Source organism: Bufo bufo, chromosome 8 (genome assembly GCF_905171765.1).
Source record: "Bufo bufo chromosome 8, aBufBuf1.1, whole genome shotgun sequence".
NCBI classification, from domain to species: Eukaryota; Metazoa; Chordata; class Amphibia; order Anura; family Bufonidae; genus Bufo; species Bufo bufo.
In genome coordinates this window covers 696,551-715,196 of record NC_053396.1, presented here as the reverse complement: position 1 = coordinate 715,196, position 18,646 = coordinate 696,551, and the positions used below count along the sequence as shown (strand labels likewise).

Genomic DNA, 18,646 nt, shown 5'->3' with positions numbered 1-18,646 from the left:
CGCCTTTTTTCCCTGACTGAGCTCATTTCTCTTCTGCCTGTGCTTTAGAAGCTCTTATAACTTGTTTGGCCTCTCTCTGCCTAATCTTGTAAATTAGCCTGTCATCCTCGTTTTTTTTTATAATTCCTAAATGCTATCTTTTTGTTTTTAATGATTTTGGCCACTTCTGCTGAGTACCACAGTGGTCTCTTCCTTTTTTTGCTTTTACTGACAAGCCTAATGCAATTCTGTTGCCTTCAATAGTGCCACTTTTAAGTAGTCCCATTTCTCCTGGACTCCAATGAAACTGTTCCAATCTGATAGAGACTCGTATACCACTAATCTAATTTTAGAAAAGTCCGTTTTACTACTTGCTGTAGAGATAATCCCAGTAGGGACTGTATATGGGTCCTGTACAGGGTGTGATGTCATTATTGGACTTTATATGGGTCCTGTACAGGGTGTGATGTCATTATTAGACTGTATATGGGTCATGTACAGGGTGTGATGTCATTATTAGACTGTGTATAGGTCCTGTACAATGTGAGGTCATTCTTTGACTGTGTATAGGTCCTGCACCATGTAATATCATCCTGCATCACTCTTGATTAAATGTTTAACACTAGTCTGATGTACGAGGAGAAGCAGCAAGTGGTTAATGCCGGGGGTGGTAGAAGCCGTTTTCCCGTGCTCATTTACATCACATTATTTGGAGGAAGCTGCAGGGAGTAGGGAGAAGTGGGTCAGCGTTGTGCGGCTCCAGGCAGTACGCTGTCATTAAGCTGCAATTAATCGCTGCCGGGACAATCTTGTGTGCCTGTCTGGGCGAGTGTGGTGATGAGGCAAGAACAAGGTTCTGGAGGACGCCTGAGGAAGAGAGGCCACCATCGTCTCCACTAGTGCTATCTGACCGTAACTAGGTGGCGGAAAGAAAAGCAGGCTATTATATGGATACAGAGAAGTACACATTATGGGGGACATTTATGAAGACTGGGCGTTTTCCCGGTGGGTCTCCAGTTCCTCTGTGATGCCGGAGGCGGCGCAGGCCTCTACATATGGTTGGTGCATTGTCCAGTAGGATGTGCAACATACACCAGCTCTCCTGCAGGTGTAGATGTAAGCCATTTTCCACAACTAAAACTAACATGGAAAAAGATAAATGCACCTGCTCGCCCACCCACATCACCTTTTCTTGCCACTTTTGAAAAGTTTTACCTCACATAAGCCGAATGCCAAGACTAGGGACATCTTTATGCCTCTTCTGACATGATGAATGTCCCTCTATGTGTATATATATCAGTCTTTCTGCTGTTGTCCGATCTTGATCACACACGGTTGGGGTGCAGGATATTATAAGTGTACTATTATACACTCACCTAAAGAATTATTAGGAACACCATACTAATACGGTGTTGAACCCCCTTTTGCCTTCAGAACTGCCTTAATTCTACGTGGCATTGATTCAACAAGGTGCTGATAGCATTCTTTAGAAATGTTGGCCCATATTGATAGGATAGCATCTTGCAGTTGATGGAGATTTGAGGGATGCACATCCAGGGCACGAAGCTCCCGTTCCACCACATCCCAAAGATGCTCTATTGGGTTGAGATCTGGGGACTGTGGGGCCATTTTAGTACAGTGAACTCATTGTCATGTTCAAGAAACCAATGTGAAATGATTGGAGCTTTGTGACATGGTGCATTATCCTGCTGGAAGTAGCCATCAGAGGATGGATACATGTTCTCATTCTTTTTACGCCAAATTCGGACTCTACCATTTGAATGTCTCAACAGAAATCGAGATTCATCAGACCAGGCAACATTTTTCCAGTCTTCGACAGTCCAATTTTGGTGAGCTCGTGCAAATTGTAGCCTCTTTTTCTTATTTGTAGTGGAGATGAGTGGTACCCGGTGGGGTCTTCTGCTGTTGTAGCCCATCCGCCTCAAGGTTGTGCGTGTTGTGGCTTCACAAATGCTTTGCTGCAGACCTCGGTTGTAACGAGTGGTTATTTCAGCCAACGTTGCTCTTCTATCAGCTTGAATCAGTCGGCCCATTCTCCTCTGACCTCTAGCATCCACAAGGCATTTTCGCCCACAGGACTGCCGCATACTGGATGTTTTTCCCTTTTCACACCATTCTTTGTAAACCCTAGAAATGGTTGTGCGTGAAAATCCCAGTAACTGAGCAGATTGTGAATACTCAGACCGGCCCGTCTGGCACCAACAACCATGCCACGCTCAAAATTGCTTAAATCACCTTTCTTTCCCATTCTGACATTCAGTTTGGAGTTCAGGAGATTGTCCTGACCAGGAGCACCCCCCTAAATGCATCGAAGCATCTGCCATGTGATTGGTTGACTAGATAATTGCATTAATGAGAAATAGAACAGGTGTTCCTAATAATTCTTTAGGTGAGTGTATATCAGTACTTCTGCTGTGATCAGGTCACGTCCCCAGCCATCCATAAGATGTAATGCGATTCCCCACACCAGGTGTCTTCTTCTCATAGTGCACCCGGTGCCATCTCTTCCCCAGGTAAGTGATGCACACGCACCCGGCCATCCACATGATGTAAAGCGATTGCTCAGACCATACCGCTTTCTTCCTATAGTGGATCCGATGCCATGTCTTCCCCAAGTAAGTGACACACATACACCTGGCCATCCACATGATGTAAAGCGATTCCTTAGACCAGGTGCCTTCTCCCTATAGTGCACCCGGTGCCATCTCTCCCCCAGGTAAGTGACACACCTGGCCGTCCACATGATGCAATGCGATGCGATTAATATGGCGGGGGTCACAGTCCCTCATCCTTAGGGCTCATGCACATGAACATATGTATTTCGCAATCCAAAAAACACGGATTCGCAAAAGTTACAGATGATGGCTGCATGCATTCTGTATTTTGTGGAACGGAACAGCTGGTACCTAAAAAAAGTCCTATCATTGTCCATAAGGCTACATGCACACGACTGTTCCGTTTTTTGCGGTCCACAAAACACAGAAGCCGCCCGTGTGCCTTCCGCAATTTGCGGAACAGAACGGGCGGCCCATTGTAGAAATGCCTATACTTGACCGCAAAACGGACAAGAATAGGACATGTTATATTTTTTCTCTCCTCAGGACTACATCCCCTGAGCTGTAGCCCCGTTCTCCCGCCGCTCCCCCTGAGCTGTAGCCCCGTTCTCCCGCCGCTCCCCCTGAGCTGTAGCCCCGTTCTCCCGCCGCTCCCCCTTAGCTGTAGCCCCGTTCTCCCGCCGCTCCCCCTTAGCTGTAGCCCCGTTCTCCCGCCGCTCCCCCTCAGCTGTGGCCCCGTTCTCCCGCCGCCCTCCCCCTGAGCTGTAGCCCCGTTCTCCCGCCGCCCTCCCCCTGAGCTGTAGCCCCGTTCTCCCGCCGCCCTCCCCCTGAGCTGTAGCCCCGTTCTCCCGCCGCCCTCCCCCTCAGCTGTAGCCCCGTTCTCCCGCCGCCCCCTCAGCTGTAGCCCCGTTCTCCCGCCGCCCCCTCAGCTGTAGCCCCGTTCTCCCGCCGCCCTCCCCCTGAGCTGTAGCCCCGTTCTCCCGCCGCCCCCCTCAGCTGTGGCCCCGTTCTCCCGCCGCTCCCCCTCAGCTGTGGCCCCGTTCTCCCGCCGCTCCCCCTCAGCTGTAGCCCCGTTCTCCCGCCGCCCTCCCCCTGAGCTGTAGCCCCGTTCTCCCGCCGCCCTCCCCCTGAGCTGTAGCCCCGTTCTCCCGCCGCCCCCCTCAGCTGTAGCCCCGTTCTCCCGCCGCCCTCCCCCTGAGCTGTAGCCCCGTTCTCCCGCCGCCCCCCTCAGCTGTAGCCCCGTTCTCCCGCCGCCCCCCTCAGCTGTAGCCCCGTTCTCCCGCCGCCCCCCTCAGCTGTAGCCCCGTTCTCCCGCCGCCCTCCCCCTGAGCTGTAGCCCCGTTCTCCCGCCGCCCTCCCCCTGAGCTGTAGCCCCGTTCTCCCGCCGCCCCCCTCAGCTGTAGCCCCGTTCTCCCGCCGCCCTCCCCCTGAGCTGTAGCCCCGTTCTCCCGCCGCCCTCCTCCTGAGCTGTAGCCCCGTTCTCCCGCCGCCCCCCTCAGCTGTAGCCCCGTTCTCCCGCCGCCCCCTCAGCTGTAGCCCCGTTCTCCCGCCGCTCCCCCTTAGCTGTAGCCCCGTTCTCCCGCCGCTCCCCCTCAGCTGTGGCCCCGTTCTCCCGCCGCCCTCCCCCTGAGCTGTAGCCCCGTTCTCCCGCCGCCCTCCCCCTCAGCTGTAGCCCCGTTCTCCCGCCGCCCTCCCCCTCAGCTGTAGCCCCGTTCTCCCGCCGCCCCCTCAGCTGTAGCCCCGTTCTCCCGCCGCCCTCCCCCTGAGCTGTAGCCCCGTTCTCCCGCCGCCCTCCCCCTCAGCTGTAGCCCCGTTCTCCCGCCGCCCTCCCCCTGAGCTGTAGCCCCGTTCTCCCGCCGCCCTCCCCCTGAGCTGTAGCCCCGTTCTCCCGCCGCTCCCCCTCAGCTGTAGCCCCGTTCTCCCGCCGCTTCCCCTCAGCTGTAGCCCCGTTCTCGAGCTCCACCTCTTCCCTGCTCCCGCTCCTCCTCCGCCATGTCTCTCCTCAGGACTACATCCCCTCAGAAAAAAGGCGGGCAATCGATCCTACACAAGGAGCACCAAAGGGCGGGGTGTGGGCGGAGCAATATCCCGGCACCGCCTCCTCGCCGCACTCCCCGCCCCCTCCTTCCAGTCAGTGTGGACACGGCCGGGATGTGCGGACGCTGAGGGAGCCCTGACCGGGGCCGGCACCGGGTGAGTGACGGGAGGGGCTGTGTGCGGGGACCGGAGCCTCCTCCGCAGGAAGCGCTCACCCGCTGTTACCGTTCTCTGCCGTCTCTATCTGACGACATCACCGTCATCCTCGTATACCATTCCTCTCCATCCCTCACCTCTATATACCGTCCTCCTGTCACCCTCACCTCTGTATACCGTCCTCCTGTCACCCTCACCTCTGTATACCGTCCTCCTGTCACCCTCACCTCTGTATACCGTCCTCCTGTCACCCTCACCTCTGTATACCGTCCTCCTGTCACCCTCACCTCTGTATACCGTCCTCCTGTCACCCTCACCTCTATATACCGTCCTCCTGTCACCCTCACCTCTATATACCGTCCTCCTGTCACCCTCACCTCTATATACCGTCCTCCTGTCACCCTCACCTCTGTATACCGTCCTCCTGTCACCCTCACCTCTATATACCATCCTCCTGTCACCCTCACCTCTATATACCGTCCTCCTGTCACCCTCACCTCTATATACCGTCCTCCTGTCACCCTCACCTCTGTATACCGTCCTCCTGTCACCCTCACCTCTGTATACCGTCCTCCTGTCACCCTCACCTCTATATACCGTCCTCCTGTCACCCTCACCTCTGTATACCGTCCTCCTGTCACCCTCACCTCTATATACCGTCCTCCTGTCACCCTCACCTCTGTATACCGTCCTCCTGTCACCCTCACCTCTGTATACCGTCCTCCTGTCACCCTCACCTCTATATACCGTCCTCCTGTCACCCTCACCCTATATACCGTCCTCCTCTCCATCCCTCACCTCTATATACCGTCCTCCTGTCACCCTCACCTCTGTATACCGTCCTCCTGTCACCCTCACCTCTATATACCGTCCTCCTGTCACCCTCACCCTATATACCGTCCTCCTGTCACCCTCACCTCTGTATACCGTCCTCCTGTCACCCTCACCTCTGTATACCGTCCTCCTGTCACCCTCACCTCTATATACCGTCCTCCTGTCACCCTCACCTCTGTATACCGTCCTCCTGTCACCCTCACCTCTGTATACCGTCCTCCTGTCACCCTCACCTCTGTATACCGTCCTCCTGTCACCCTCACCTCTGTATACCGTCCTCCTGTCACCCTCACCTCTGTATACCGTCCTCCTGTCACCCTCACCTCTATATACCGTCCCTCCTGTCACCCTCACCTCTATATACCGTCCTCCTGTCACCCTCACCTCTATATACCGTCCTCCTGTCACCCTCACCTCTATATACCGTCCTCCTGTCACCCTCACCTCTATATACCGTCCTCCTGTCACCCTCACCTCTATATACCGTCCTCCTGTCACCCTCACCTCTATATACCGTCCTCCTGTCACCCTCACCTCTATATACCGTCCTCCTGTCACCCTCACCTCTATATACCGTCCTCCTGTCACCCTCACCTCTATATACCGTCCTCCTGTCACCCTCACCTCTATATACCGTCCTCCTGTCACCCTCACCTCTATATACCGTCCTCCTGTCACCCTCACCTCTATATACCGTCCTCCTGTCACCCTCACCTCTGTATACCGTCCTCCTGTCACCCTCACCTCTGTATACCGTCCTCCTGTCACCCTCACCTCTGTATACCGTCCTCCTGTCACCCTCACCTCTGTATACCGTCCTCCTGTCACCCTCACCTCTGTATACCGTCCTCCTGTCACCCTCACCTCTGTATACCGTCCTCCTGTCACCCTCACCTCTGTATACCGTCCTCCTGTCACCCTCACCTCTGTATACCGTCCTCCTGTCACCCTCACCTCTGTATACCGTCCTCCTGTCACCCTCACCTCTATATACCGTCCTCCTGTCACCCTCACCTCTATATACCGTCCTCCTGTCACCCTCACCTCTGTATACCGTCCTCCTGTCACCCTCACCTCTGTATACCGTCCTCCTGTCACCCTCACCTCTGTATACCGTCCTCCTGTCACCCTCACCTCTGTATACCGTCCTCCTGTCACCCTCACCTCTATATACCGTCCTCCTGTCACCCTCACCTCTGTATACCGTCCTCCTGTCACCCTCACCTCTGTATACCGTCCTCCTGTCACCCTCACCTCTGTATACCGTCCTCCTGTCACCCTCACCTCTGTATACCGTCCTCCTGTCACCCTCACCTCTATATACCGTCCTCCTGTCACCCTCACCTCTATATACCGTCCTCCTGTCACCCTCACCTCTATATACCGTCCTCCTGTCACCCTCACCTCTATATACCGTCCTCCTGTCACTCTCACGCCCATATACCGTTTTTCCTGTGACCCTCCTGTCCCTCTCACCCTACTTACTATCTCCCTGCATCACTTAACCCTATATTCCACCTTCACCCTTATTTTTGTCACCCTCACGTCTTGTCAGTGGACCTGGTATTGTTTTCTTGAGAACAGTAGTGATTGGTCAGAGGTCTTGGGGTCATCTTCTCGGAGCCCGGTCTATGATCTGCTCCTGGGGTTGTGGTGCCTGCAGGGTGTAGTGTGGCTGCGGGTACTCCTTCATGTACAACCTCTTTATAGGGGGGTGCTAGGCCCTTGTTGTAGAATGGGCCACTAGTGGTCTTTTTCTTTTGCTGTGTTCTAGAAGTCAACCTCTTGTGCTGTATTTTGTATGTTGAGACCAGTGATGGCCAGTTTGCAGTGTTCGCCAGCGAACACATGCGGGCTGCCATCTTTAGTAAGGTAGACTCATCCGTCCGGCGATGCACAGGTAAGCCCTTACCTGTGCCGGGAGCCGGTCTGAAATCAAATGCAGTCACCGGGAGCAGGCAGTTCCGAGAACAGCCCGATGAAGGACCCCGGCGGCTGTTCTCGGAACTGCCTGCTCCCGGTGACTGCATTTGATTTCAGACCGGTTCCCGGCACAGGTAAGGGCTTACCTGTGCATCGCCGGACGGGTGAGTCTACCTTACTAAAGATGGCAGCCTGCATGTGTTTGCACCATCGTGTCCATCAACACTGGCTGTTACCACCACCTGCCTGTGTCCGTCCACACCGGCGGTGCCCACCTCTGTCCTGTATCCACTAGGTCTGACATCCGGTGGCGTTGTGCCGGGTGTATGTTATACGGACAGAGATGGTTGCAGTCTCTGGATCTGCTCTGGAATGGTTGTGTGACGTATTTCCAGGAGGAGATATGGTGGACCTCAGTGCAGGCAGCTGATATGAGACCAGGACCTCTCTGAGGCGTGAGGCACAGTATTCCTCATAAGTGTTTAGCTCCTCACTCCTGCCTTAGCTTCCACATTGCCAGTCTGGCTGGAGGTGACGCTGGGCTGGGGGCGGCCTGACTCGCCCTCCTGCCGCTTTGTCATGACATTGTTTGCATAGCTGTGCACATTGGTTTGAACATGCCTCTTCCTCCCAGCTGCTTCATTCAGAGTCCGGAGCAGCGCTCATAGCCCCGGGACATGGATTTCACATGGAGAAATCACTGCTGCCAGCAAGGAAAAGGCTGAAGTCCCAGCTTAACCCTTCTGCTGCTGAGCTCGCCCTGCTCCTCTTCTCATTAAGGAGCGGCCCATATCGGGTCAGCCCGTGGCGGGGCGATCACCGGTAGATAGGCCGTATTTATACTGAATGATCCGCCTTCGGAACTGTCCAGTGTGAACATGGGAGCAGCTACACATTCCCGAGGCTCTAAACTTCAGGGCCACATAGAAAGGCTTCCTCTGATTCCTGTAGTCATAGGATGATATGGAGTGGAGGACTATCTACCTATGTCCCGAGGGGCCCACAATGTGCAATGCTACACACCAACTGCCTCCGATCGTAATGTGTGTGGAGGCTGATAGGACAGCGCTCCATGATCAGCGGGGATACATACGTGTACTGCAGCTGTCCTGTGTGTGTGGAGGCTGATAGGACAGCGCTCCATGATCAGCGGGGGTACATACGTGTACTGCAGCTGTCCTGTGTGTATGGAGGCTGATAGGACAGCGCTCCATGATCAGCGGGGGTACATATGTGTATTGTGTACTGCAGCTGTCCTGTGTGTATGGAGGCTGATAGGACAGCGCTCCATGATCAGCAGGGATACATACGTGTACTGCAGCTGTCCTGTGTGTATGGAGGCTGATAGGACAGCGCTCCATGATCAGCGGGGATACATACGTGTACTGCAGCTGTCCTGTGTGTATGGAGGCTGATAGGACAGAGCTCCATGATCAGCGGGGGTACATACGTGTACTGCAGCTGTCCTGTGTGTATGGAGGCTGATAGGACAGCGCTCCATGATCAGCGGGGGTACATACGTGTACTGCAGCTGTCCTGTGTGTGTGGAGGCTGATAGGACAGCGCTCCATGATCAGCAGGGATACATACGTGTACTGCAGCTGTCCTGTGTGTATGGAGGCTGATAGGACAGCGCTCCATGATCAGCGGGGGTACATACGTGTACTGCAGCTGTCCTGTGTGTGTGGAGGCTGATAGGACAGCGCTCCATGATCAGCGGGGGTACATACGTGTACTGCAGCTTTCCTGTGTGTGTGGAGGCTGATAGGACAGCGCTCCATGATCAGCGGGGGTACATACGTGTACTGCAGCTTTCCTGTGTGTGTGGAGGCTGATAGGACAGCGCTCCATGATTATAGCCACAGAAAAAGAACTACTTTATAATATTGTGTACAGGAAAGACCCTATAAGCCCCCACCACTCCGGGCCTACATATAAGTGCACCCCTAGTTCTTAATAAGTAGTAATACGCAGACAACTCCAAAATGGGAACATTCAATCCATCAGAATGGCTCACATGATGTATATCATAGTAAAGGTGTACAGGTTAAGGGGTGCACATTGTCTGCACCACACGTATCATACACCGTGTATAGTGACCCGTGTGTACAGGACCAGGCCGGGTCCTTCATCAGGAGCTCAGCCCCCTATGTATACTGTGTACAGGACCAGGCCGGACCCCTCATCAGGAGCTAAGCCCCCTATGTATACTGTGTACAGGACCAGGCCGGGTCCTTCATCAGGAGCTCAGCCCCCTATGTATACTGTGTACAGGACCAGGCCGGGTCCTTCATCAGGAGCTCAGCCCCCTATGTATACTGTGTACAGGACCAGGCCGGGTCCTTCATCAGGAGCTCAGCCCCCTATGTATACTGTGTACAGGACCAGACCGGACCCCTCATCAAGAGCTCAGCCCCCTATGTATACTGTGTACAGGACCAGACCGGACCCCTCATCAGGAGCTCAGCCCCCTATGTATACTGTGTACAGGACCAGGCCGGGTCCTTCATCGGGAGCTCAGCCCCCTATGTATACTGTGTACAAGACCAGGCCGGACCCCTCATCAGGAGCTCAGCCCCCTATGTATACTGTGTACAGGACCAGGCCGGACCCCTCATCAGGAGCTCAGCCCCCTATGTATACTGTGTACAGGACCAGGCCGGGTCCTTCATCGGGAGCTCAGCCCCCTATGTCTACTGTCTACAGGACCAGGCCGTTGTCCTTCATCGGGAGCTCAGCCCCCTATGTATACTGTGTACAGGACCAGGCCGGACCCCTCATCAGGAGCTCAGCCCCCTATGTATACTGTGTACAGGACCAGGCCGGACCCCTCATCAGGAGCTCAGCCCCCTATGTATACTGTGTACAGGACCAGGCCGGGTACTTCATCGGGAGCTCAGCCCCCTATGTCTACTGTCTACAGGACCAGGCCGTTGTCCTTCATCAGGAGCTCAGCCCCCTATGTATACTGTGTACAGGACCAGGCCGGGTCCTTCATCGGGAGCTCAGCCGCCTATGTATACTGTGTACAGGACCAGGCCGTTGTCCTTCATTGGGAGCTCAGCCCCCTATGTATACTGTGTACAGGACCAGGCCGGGTCCTTCATCAGGAGCTCAGCCCCCTATGTATACTGTGTACAGGACCAGGCCGGGTCCTTCATCAGGAGCTCAGCCCCCTATGTATACTGTGTACAGGACCAGGCCGGGTCCTTCATCAGGAGCTCAGCCCCCTATGTATACTGTGTACAGGACCAGGCCGGGTCCTTCATCGGGAGCTCAGCCCCCTATGTATACTGTGTACAGGACCAGGCCGGGTCCTTCATCGGGAGCTCAGCCCCCTATGTATACTGTGTACAGGACCAGGCCGGGTCCTTCATCGGGAGCTCAGCCCCCTATGTATACTGTGTACAGGACCAGGCCGGGTCCTTCATCGGGAGCTCAGCCCCCTATGTATACTGTGTACAGGACCAGGCCGGGTCCTTCATCGGGAGCTCAGCCCCCTATGTATACTGTGTACAGGACCAGACCGGACCCCTCATCAGGAGCTCAGCCCCCTATGTATACTGTGTACAGGACCAGGCCGGACCCCTCATCAGGAGCTCAGCCCCCTATGTATACTGTGTACAGGACCAGGCCGTTGTCCTTCATCGGGAGCTCAGCCCCCTATGTATACTGTGTACAGGACCAGGCCGGGTCCTTCATCAGGAGCTCAGCCCCCTATGTATACTGTGTACAGGACCAGGCCGGACCCCTCATCAGGAGCTCAGCCCCCTATGTATACTGTGTACAGGACCAGGCCGGGTCCTTCATCAGGAGCTCAGCCCCCTATGTATACTGTGTACAGGACCAGGCCGGGTCCTTCATCGGGAGCTCAGCCCCCTATGTATACTGTGTACAGGACCAGGCCGGGTCCTTCATCGGGAGCTCAGCCCCTGTAATGGATGGAGAGCTGTACGTCCTCGCCCTGGAGCAGATGAATATGTGCCCTCTGGGCTTTTTGGAGATTTCTCTTATCTTGCCCCTGGCTCGAGGCGTTGGCAGGATACGTGGAAGCCATGTACTGGCAGGTTGATGGATGTTCGGCACAGAGCAGGTGATTCCTCTGAATCCTGAAGTCTCAGACTTGTCTGTGCAGACTGGGCCTTGTCCCTGGGACCCGGGAAGGCAGGTGCAGTGGTTTGTTTCCAATATGGCTCCCCATCCTCTTCCCGGCTTTCCAGGATTCCCGGATGTCAGGTGTTGAGGTGTCCCCAGCTTTATTGGAAGATTTACGGAGGACGCTTCTCGCGGTGCGACACAAAGTGCTGCTGCACCTGCTGTGCTTGTGTCCTGTCCTCTATCTTCTGATTTAAGTCAGCGAGGCCTCACATTGTCTTCTCCCTTGGAACCCCACCGAGACAATGTCAGACTCATCCTCCCCAGATGATGACATGGGCCCCCTCTGTGTGGACTGATGAGCCCCAGGGTGTCGGTGCACCCCCAGATGATCACATGGGCCCCCTCTATGTGGACTGATGAGCCCCAGGGTGTCTGTGCACCCCCAGATGATCACATGGGCCCCCCTCTATGTGGACTGATGAGCCCCAGGGTGTCGGTGCACCCCCAGATGATGACATGGGCCCCCCTCTATGTGGACTGATGAGCCCCAGGGTGTCGGTGCACCCCCAGATGATGACATGGGCTCCCCTCTATGTGGACTGATGAGCCCCAGGGTGTCAGTGCACCCCCAGATGATCACATGGGCCCCCCTCTATGTGGACTGATGAGCCCCAGGGTGTCAGTGCACCCCCAGATGATGACATGGGCCCCCCTCTATGTGGACTGATGAGCCCCAGGGTGTCGGTGCACCCCCAGATGATGACATGGGCTCCCCTCTATGTGGACTGATGAGCCCCAGGGTGTCAGTGCACCCCCAGATGATCACATGGGCCCCCCTCTATGTGGACTGATGAGCCCCAGGGTGTCAGTGCACCCCCAGATGATGACATGGGCCCCCCTCTATGTGGACTGATGAGCCCCAGGGTGTCAGTGCACCCCCAGATGATGACATGGGCCCCCCTCTATGTGGACTGATGAGCCCCAGGGTGTCGGTGCACCCCCAGATGATGACATGGGCCCCCCTCTATGTGGACTGATGAGCCCCAGGGTGTCTGTGCACCCCTAGATGATCACATGGGCCCCCCTCTATGTGGACTGATGAGCCCCAGGGTGTCAGTGCACCCCCAGATGATGACATGGGCCCCTCTGTGTGGACTGATGAGCCCCAGGGTGTCGGTGCACCCCCAGATGATGACATGGGCCCCCCTCTATGTGGACTGATGAGCCCCAGGGTGTCGGTGCACCCCCAGATGATGACATGGGCCCCCCTCTATGTGGACTGATGAGCCCCAGGGTGTCGGTGCACCCCCAGATGATGACATGGGCCCCCCTCTATGTGGACTGATGAGCCCCAGGGTGTCAGTGCACCCACAGATGATCACATGGGCCCCCCTCTATGTGGACTGATGAGCCCCAGGGTGTCGGTGCACCCCCAGATGATGACATGGGCCCCCCTCTATGTGGACTGATGAGCCCCAGGGTGTCAGTGCACCCCCAGATGATGACATGGGCCCCCCTCTATGTGGACTGATGAGCCCCAGGGTGTCGGTGCACCCCCAGATGATGACATGGGCACCCCTCTATGTGGATTGATGAGCCCCAGGGTGTCGGTGCACCCCCAGATGATGACATGGGCCCCCCTCTATGTGGACTGATGAGCCCCAGGGTGTCGGTGCACCCCCAGATGATGACATGGGCCCCTCTGTGTGGACTGATGAGCCCCAGGGTGTCAGTGCACCCCCAGATGATGACATGGGCCCCTCTGTGTGGACTGATGAGCCCCAGGGTGTCGGTGCACCCCCAGATGATGACATGGGCCCCCCTCTATGTGGATTGATGAGCCCCAGGGTGTCAGTGCACTCCCACATCGTATTAGTGAGAGCATCCTGTTTCTGACTGATGTTGTCCTGATCAGCGGCGCCTCGTCTGGTGTGAGGTCTTAGACTGGAGGGAGGACGCACGGGGCGATCCAATATTGGGGTTGGACCTGAAGGGTCGTTTCAGACTTGTGTACAGCTTTTTGATAAACTTAGTTTCAGTACCTCACCATTTGAAGACCTCTGATTGCTGTCAGTGGATGAGAAAACTTTTATAGACTGGACAAGCTTCGTAATGTCTCAACTCTTCAGTGCTGGAAGGACACCGGACCACCAACTTGGGACCACGGGGGTCCGGTGTAGTGTCTCCGCAGGCTGAGCATTAATGCTGCGAGATGTGCTGCAGACGGCTGGCTGTGTGACCGGAGGAGGACCCCCCCACCTTCGGACCAGTGCGTGGATGCTGAGGGTGATAAGTCCTGCTGTCACGCATCCTATAGAGAGCAGTGCTGCCCATATCGCTGACTTAACCCTTGCATATCTGCTGTGCACTCCGTTGCTTGTCCACTGGGGGATACAGACTGCATTAATCACATGGCGCACATTGTGTGATATTTTGTGGACATGTTGGACCCTTTTCCCACTAACCACTGAAGGCGCCCTCCTGAATTCAGCTGCTGTGCCCGCTGTGCCCACGGCTCCATACCTTCATCAGGGGGAACTGGAGGAAGACAGAAGATGTCAGCTGCTCACCAGCTGTTGGGGCATTATGCTGCACTGTGGTAACTGGTTCTGCTGGGATGGTATTTTACTCTATGGTATTGCTGACACCTGCCACTGGTGTTGCACCGCCTTCTGTCGGTTTGGACGAGGCTACAACATGGGGACACTTTTTTTTTATTTTTTTATTTTTTTACAGGGCAACTTTTAGTTCCCAGTCTGTCCCTGATGCTGGTTTTGCACAGATGAGCCTCGTCTCATCTCAGGAGAAATCACTGCACACTCTATATTGTGGGCGGCGTGGTCTGTGTTGTGGGCGGCGTGGTCTGTGTTGTGGGCGGCGTGGTCTGTGTTGTGGGCGGCGTGGTCTGTGTTGTGGGCGGCGCGGTCTGTGTTGTGGGCGGCGCGGTCTGTGTTGTGGGCGGCCCGCTCTGTGTTGTGGGCGGCCCGCTCTGTGTTGTGGGCGGCGCGCTCTGTGTTGTGGGCGGCCCGCTCTGTGTTGTGGGCGGCGGGCTCTGTGTTGGGGGCGGCGGGCTCTGTGTTGGGGGCGGCGGGCTCTGTGTTGGGGGCGGCGGGCTCTGTGTTGGGGGCGGCGGGCTCTGTGTTGGGGGCGGCGGGCTCTGTGTTGGGGGCGGCGCGGTCTGTGTTGGGGGCGGCGCGGTCTGTGTTGGGGGCGGCGCGGTCTGTGTTGGGGGCGGCGCGGTCTGTGTTGTGGGCGGCGCGCTCTGTGTTGTGGGCGGCGCGCTCTGTGTTGGGGGCGGCGCGCTCTGTGTTGGGGGCGGCGCGCTCTGTGTTGGGGGCGGCGCGCTCTGTGTTGGGGGCGGCGTGCTCTATATTCGGTTTCCTAGCAGTCTTAGCTCTGAAGAAATGAATGATAGGTGCCTGAATACGGAAGGCGCCAGGGCGCAATGTTTTTTTCACTGATGGCTTCTGGGAGATGTTGAGGGTTATTCTCCAGTTTTTCTTCATGCAGGTGGATCAGAGACACAATCCAGATAAAACGGACAACACTGAAGGCGCCAATGACTGGGTCTGCTCAGGTTTCATCAGTTCTTTCTCCACTCCTGTGACAGAGGCCTTAAAAATAGACCATATGTGAATGCGGAGTGGCCGGGCGTTCTCAGGACTATATCACCGGAAGACGCCGTTATGGAGAATAATAGGGGTTATACAGTCAGGATGTGGAAGTGACCACTTGTGAGGGCACTGCAGCACTGACTACCCTGGGCTCCTCGGCTGGAGGCCAGAACACAGCACTAGTTTCCTTACAAGGAGGAGCAGAGCTGCTGTTTGCAGCCTCAGAAATTCCACCCCGCACCCTGGTGCTGGAGGGGCCCTGCTCCTGACACACCAGGGACCACAACTGTCATCCACACCTGCTTCTCTGTCAATCTAGCTGATTGTGTGCTGTTGGATTTACTTGTGGTGGTATACCCAGCTCTAATAAACATTAGATTGCAAGCTCCTCAGACAAGCCAGGATACTTTGATCACATGGAGACATCAAGCTGTCACAGAGGATGCCCCGTGTGCTGTGGAAAAATTTGAGTGTAAGCTCTTCAGGGATAGGACACTGAGACCTTTAGTACCACAGCCATGTAGTTCTTGTCCTCCTTGTCTTTTTCCAGTATGTTTGTCGCCATTCACATTGATACTCTATTTACATTGATACTGCGGTGTGCTGCCTTCTCCCCAATGTTCTGGGCACAGAAATTTGCAGTCTGTTTCCATGGTCAATACTGACGGGTCATGGTCTGTCTGTTTCCAGGGTCAGTGCTGATGGCACAGGCTCAGTCTGTTTCCACGGTCAGTGCTGATGGCACAGGCTCAGTCTGTTTCCAGGGTCAGTGCTGATGGCACAGGCTCAGTCTGTTTCCAGGGTCAGTGCTGATGGCACAGGCTCAGTCTGTTTCCAGGGTCAGTGCTGATGGCTCAGGCTCAGTCTGTTTCCAGGGTCAGTGCTGATGGCACAGGCTCAGTCTGTTTCCAGGGTCAGTGCCGGCGGCTCAGGCTCAGTCTGTTTCCAGGGTCAGTGCCGGCGGCTCAGGCTCAGTCTGTTTCCAGGGTCAGTGCTGATGGCACAGGCTCAGTCTGTTTCCAGGGTCAGTGCTGATGGCACAGGCTCAGTCTGTTTCCAGGGTCAGTGCTGATGGCACAGGCTCAGTCTGTTTCCAGGGTCAGTGCTGATGGCTCAGGCTCAGTCTGTTTCCAGGGTCAGTGCTGATGGCACAGGCTCAGTCTGTTTCCAGGGTCAGTGCTGATGGCACAGGCTCAGTCTGTTTCCAGGGTCAGTGCTGATGGCACAGGCTCAGTCCTTTTCCAGGGTCAGTGCTGATGGCACAGGCTCAGTCTGTTTCCAGGGTCAGTGCTGATGGCACAGGCTCAGTCTGTTTCCAGGGTCAGTGCTGATGGCACAGGCTCAGTCTGTTTCCAGGGTCAGTGCTGATGGCACAGGCTCAGTCTGTTTCCAGGGTCAGTGCTGATGGCACAGGCTCAGTCTGTTTCCAGGGTCAGTGCTGATGGCTGAGGCTCAGTCTGTTTCCAGGGTCAGTGCTGATGGCTCAGGCTGACCCTGGAAACAGGGTCAGTGCTGATGGCACAGGCTCAGTCTGTTTCCAGGGTCAGTGCTGATGGCACAGGCTCAGTCTGTTTCCAGGGTCAGTGTCGGCGGCTCAGGCTCAGTCTGTTTCCAGGGTCAGTGCTGATGGCTCAGGCTCAGTCTGTTTCCAGGGTCAGTGCTGATGGCTCAGGCTCAGTCTGTTTCCAGGGTCAGTGCTGATGGCACAGGCTCAGTCTGTTTCCAGGGTCAGTGCTGATGGCACAGGCTCAGTCTGTTTCCAGGGTCAGTGCTGATGGCACAGGCTCAGTCTGTTTCCAGGGTCAGTGCTGATGGCACAGGCTCAGTCTGTTTCCAGGGTCAGTGCCGGCGGCTCAGGCTCAGTCTGTTTCCAGGGTCAGTGTCGACGGCTCAGGCTCAGTCTGTTTCCAGGGTCAGTGTCGGCGGCTCAGGCTCAGTCTGTTTCCAGGGTCAGTGCCGGCGGCTCAGGCTCAGTCTGTTTCCAGGGTCAGTGCTGATGGCACAGGCTCAGTCTGTTTCCACGGTCAGTGCTGATGGCTCAGGCTCAGTCTGTTTCCAGGGTCAGTGCTGATGGCACAGGCTCAGTCTGTTTCCAGGGTCAGTGCTGATGGCACAGGCTCAGTCTGTTTCCAGGGTCAGTGCTGATGGCACAGGCTCAGTCTGTTTCCAGGGTCAGTGCTGATGGCACAGGCTCAGTCTGTTTCCAGGGTCAGTGCTGATGGCACAGGCTCAGTCTGTTTCCAGGGTCAGTGCCGGCGGCTCAGGCTCAGTCTGTTTCCAGGGTCAGTGCCGGCGGCTCAGGCTCAGTCTGTTTCCAGGGTCAGTGCCGGCGGCACAGGCTCAGGCTCAGTCTGTTTCCAGGGTCAGTGCTGATGGCACAGGCTCAGGCTCAGTCTGTTTCCAGGGTCAGTGCTGATGGCACAGGCTCAGTCTGTTTCCAGGGTCAGTGCTGATGGCACAGGCTCAGTCTGTTTCCAGGGTCAGTGCTGATGGCACAGGCTCAGTCTGTTTCCAGGGTCAGTGCTGATGGCACAGGCTCAGTCTGTTTCCAGGGTCAGTGCTGATGGCACAGGCTCAGTCTGTTTCCAGGGTCAGTGCCGGCGGCTCAGGCTCAGTCCACTTGTTGTGCCCACTAATCATTTCCATTCCTAGAGCCGTCTGGCTTGGGAGCGGTGAGGAAGTAATGTGGACAGAGGTCTGTATCCACAGTGCTGCGAATGTAGCTCACCCCAATAATGGCTGACAGAAATGGGGATCACTGTCGCCCCCTATAGTCCCCTGGCTTCTAGGAAGCTGATGGATGTTTGGCTGGTGGAGCAGCGACACATTCTTCCTCCTCCATATAGATAAATCAGTGAATGAGGCGCGTTCAGCTCCTGGTGGGGTCTGCCAACTACAACATGGGGGGCTCCATCTGTCACCTGGTTATTACTGAGCCCTGTGTGCCAGTGGCACAACTCGGGGTGATAACCAGTGCGGGGCAGCCATGGCCTCCGCCATTGGGGGACCCAGGGTGGTCTCTAGGACTCAGTCCGATCAGTGCGGTCAGAGGCGGGCCCGTACAGACTGCGCTTTTCGAAGTGCATGCTCTTCCATAACTAACCTGATGAACCTGGAAGTTCTGGATGAGTAGGGCACCTGTGCATGATCAGTTAAAGCACTGAATCTGTGACTGGGGTCTGTGGGGGTCCATCTGTTGTAAAGTAATTTCCCCCTTTCTGAGTGTCAGGACTTGCAGGTCTTGGGCATCTTATGCATGGAGCGTTAATCTTTGTGTCGGATGTGCAAACCTTGTCTGCACAGAAGTCGTCCATATGTTTGGGGTGCAGGTACTTCTGCACTTGGTGGGCTAGGAGCTGAGGACTTTGGTCTTTTGTTGTTACTTGTCAGGGTCTCATTATATTTGTACGGATTTCTGAGAAGCCTATG

The 18,646-nt window shown here is 55.8% G+C and overlaps 1 protein-coding gene across 1 annotated transcript in view; it reads left to right on the top strand.

Annotated features, from left to right (window-relative positions):
• The first annotated feature begins 4,669 nt into the window (after positions 1–4,669).
• The window catches only part of LOC120978007 (DAB2 interacting protein), a 115,749-nt gene continuing 101,772 nt past the window's right edge, over positions 4,670–18,646 (top strand). The window contains exon 1 of the mRNA XM_040406237.1: positions 4,670–4,748. The gene's annotated coding sequence lies outside the window, so the exon portion shown is untranslated. The remainder of the gene's footprint in view (positions 4,749–18,646) is intronic.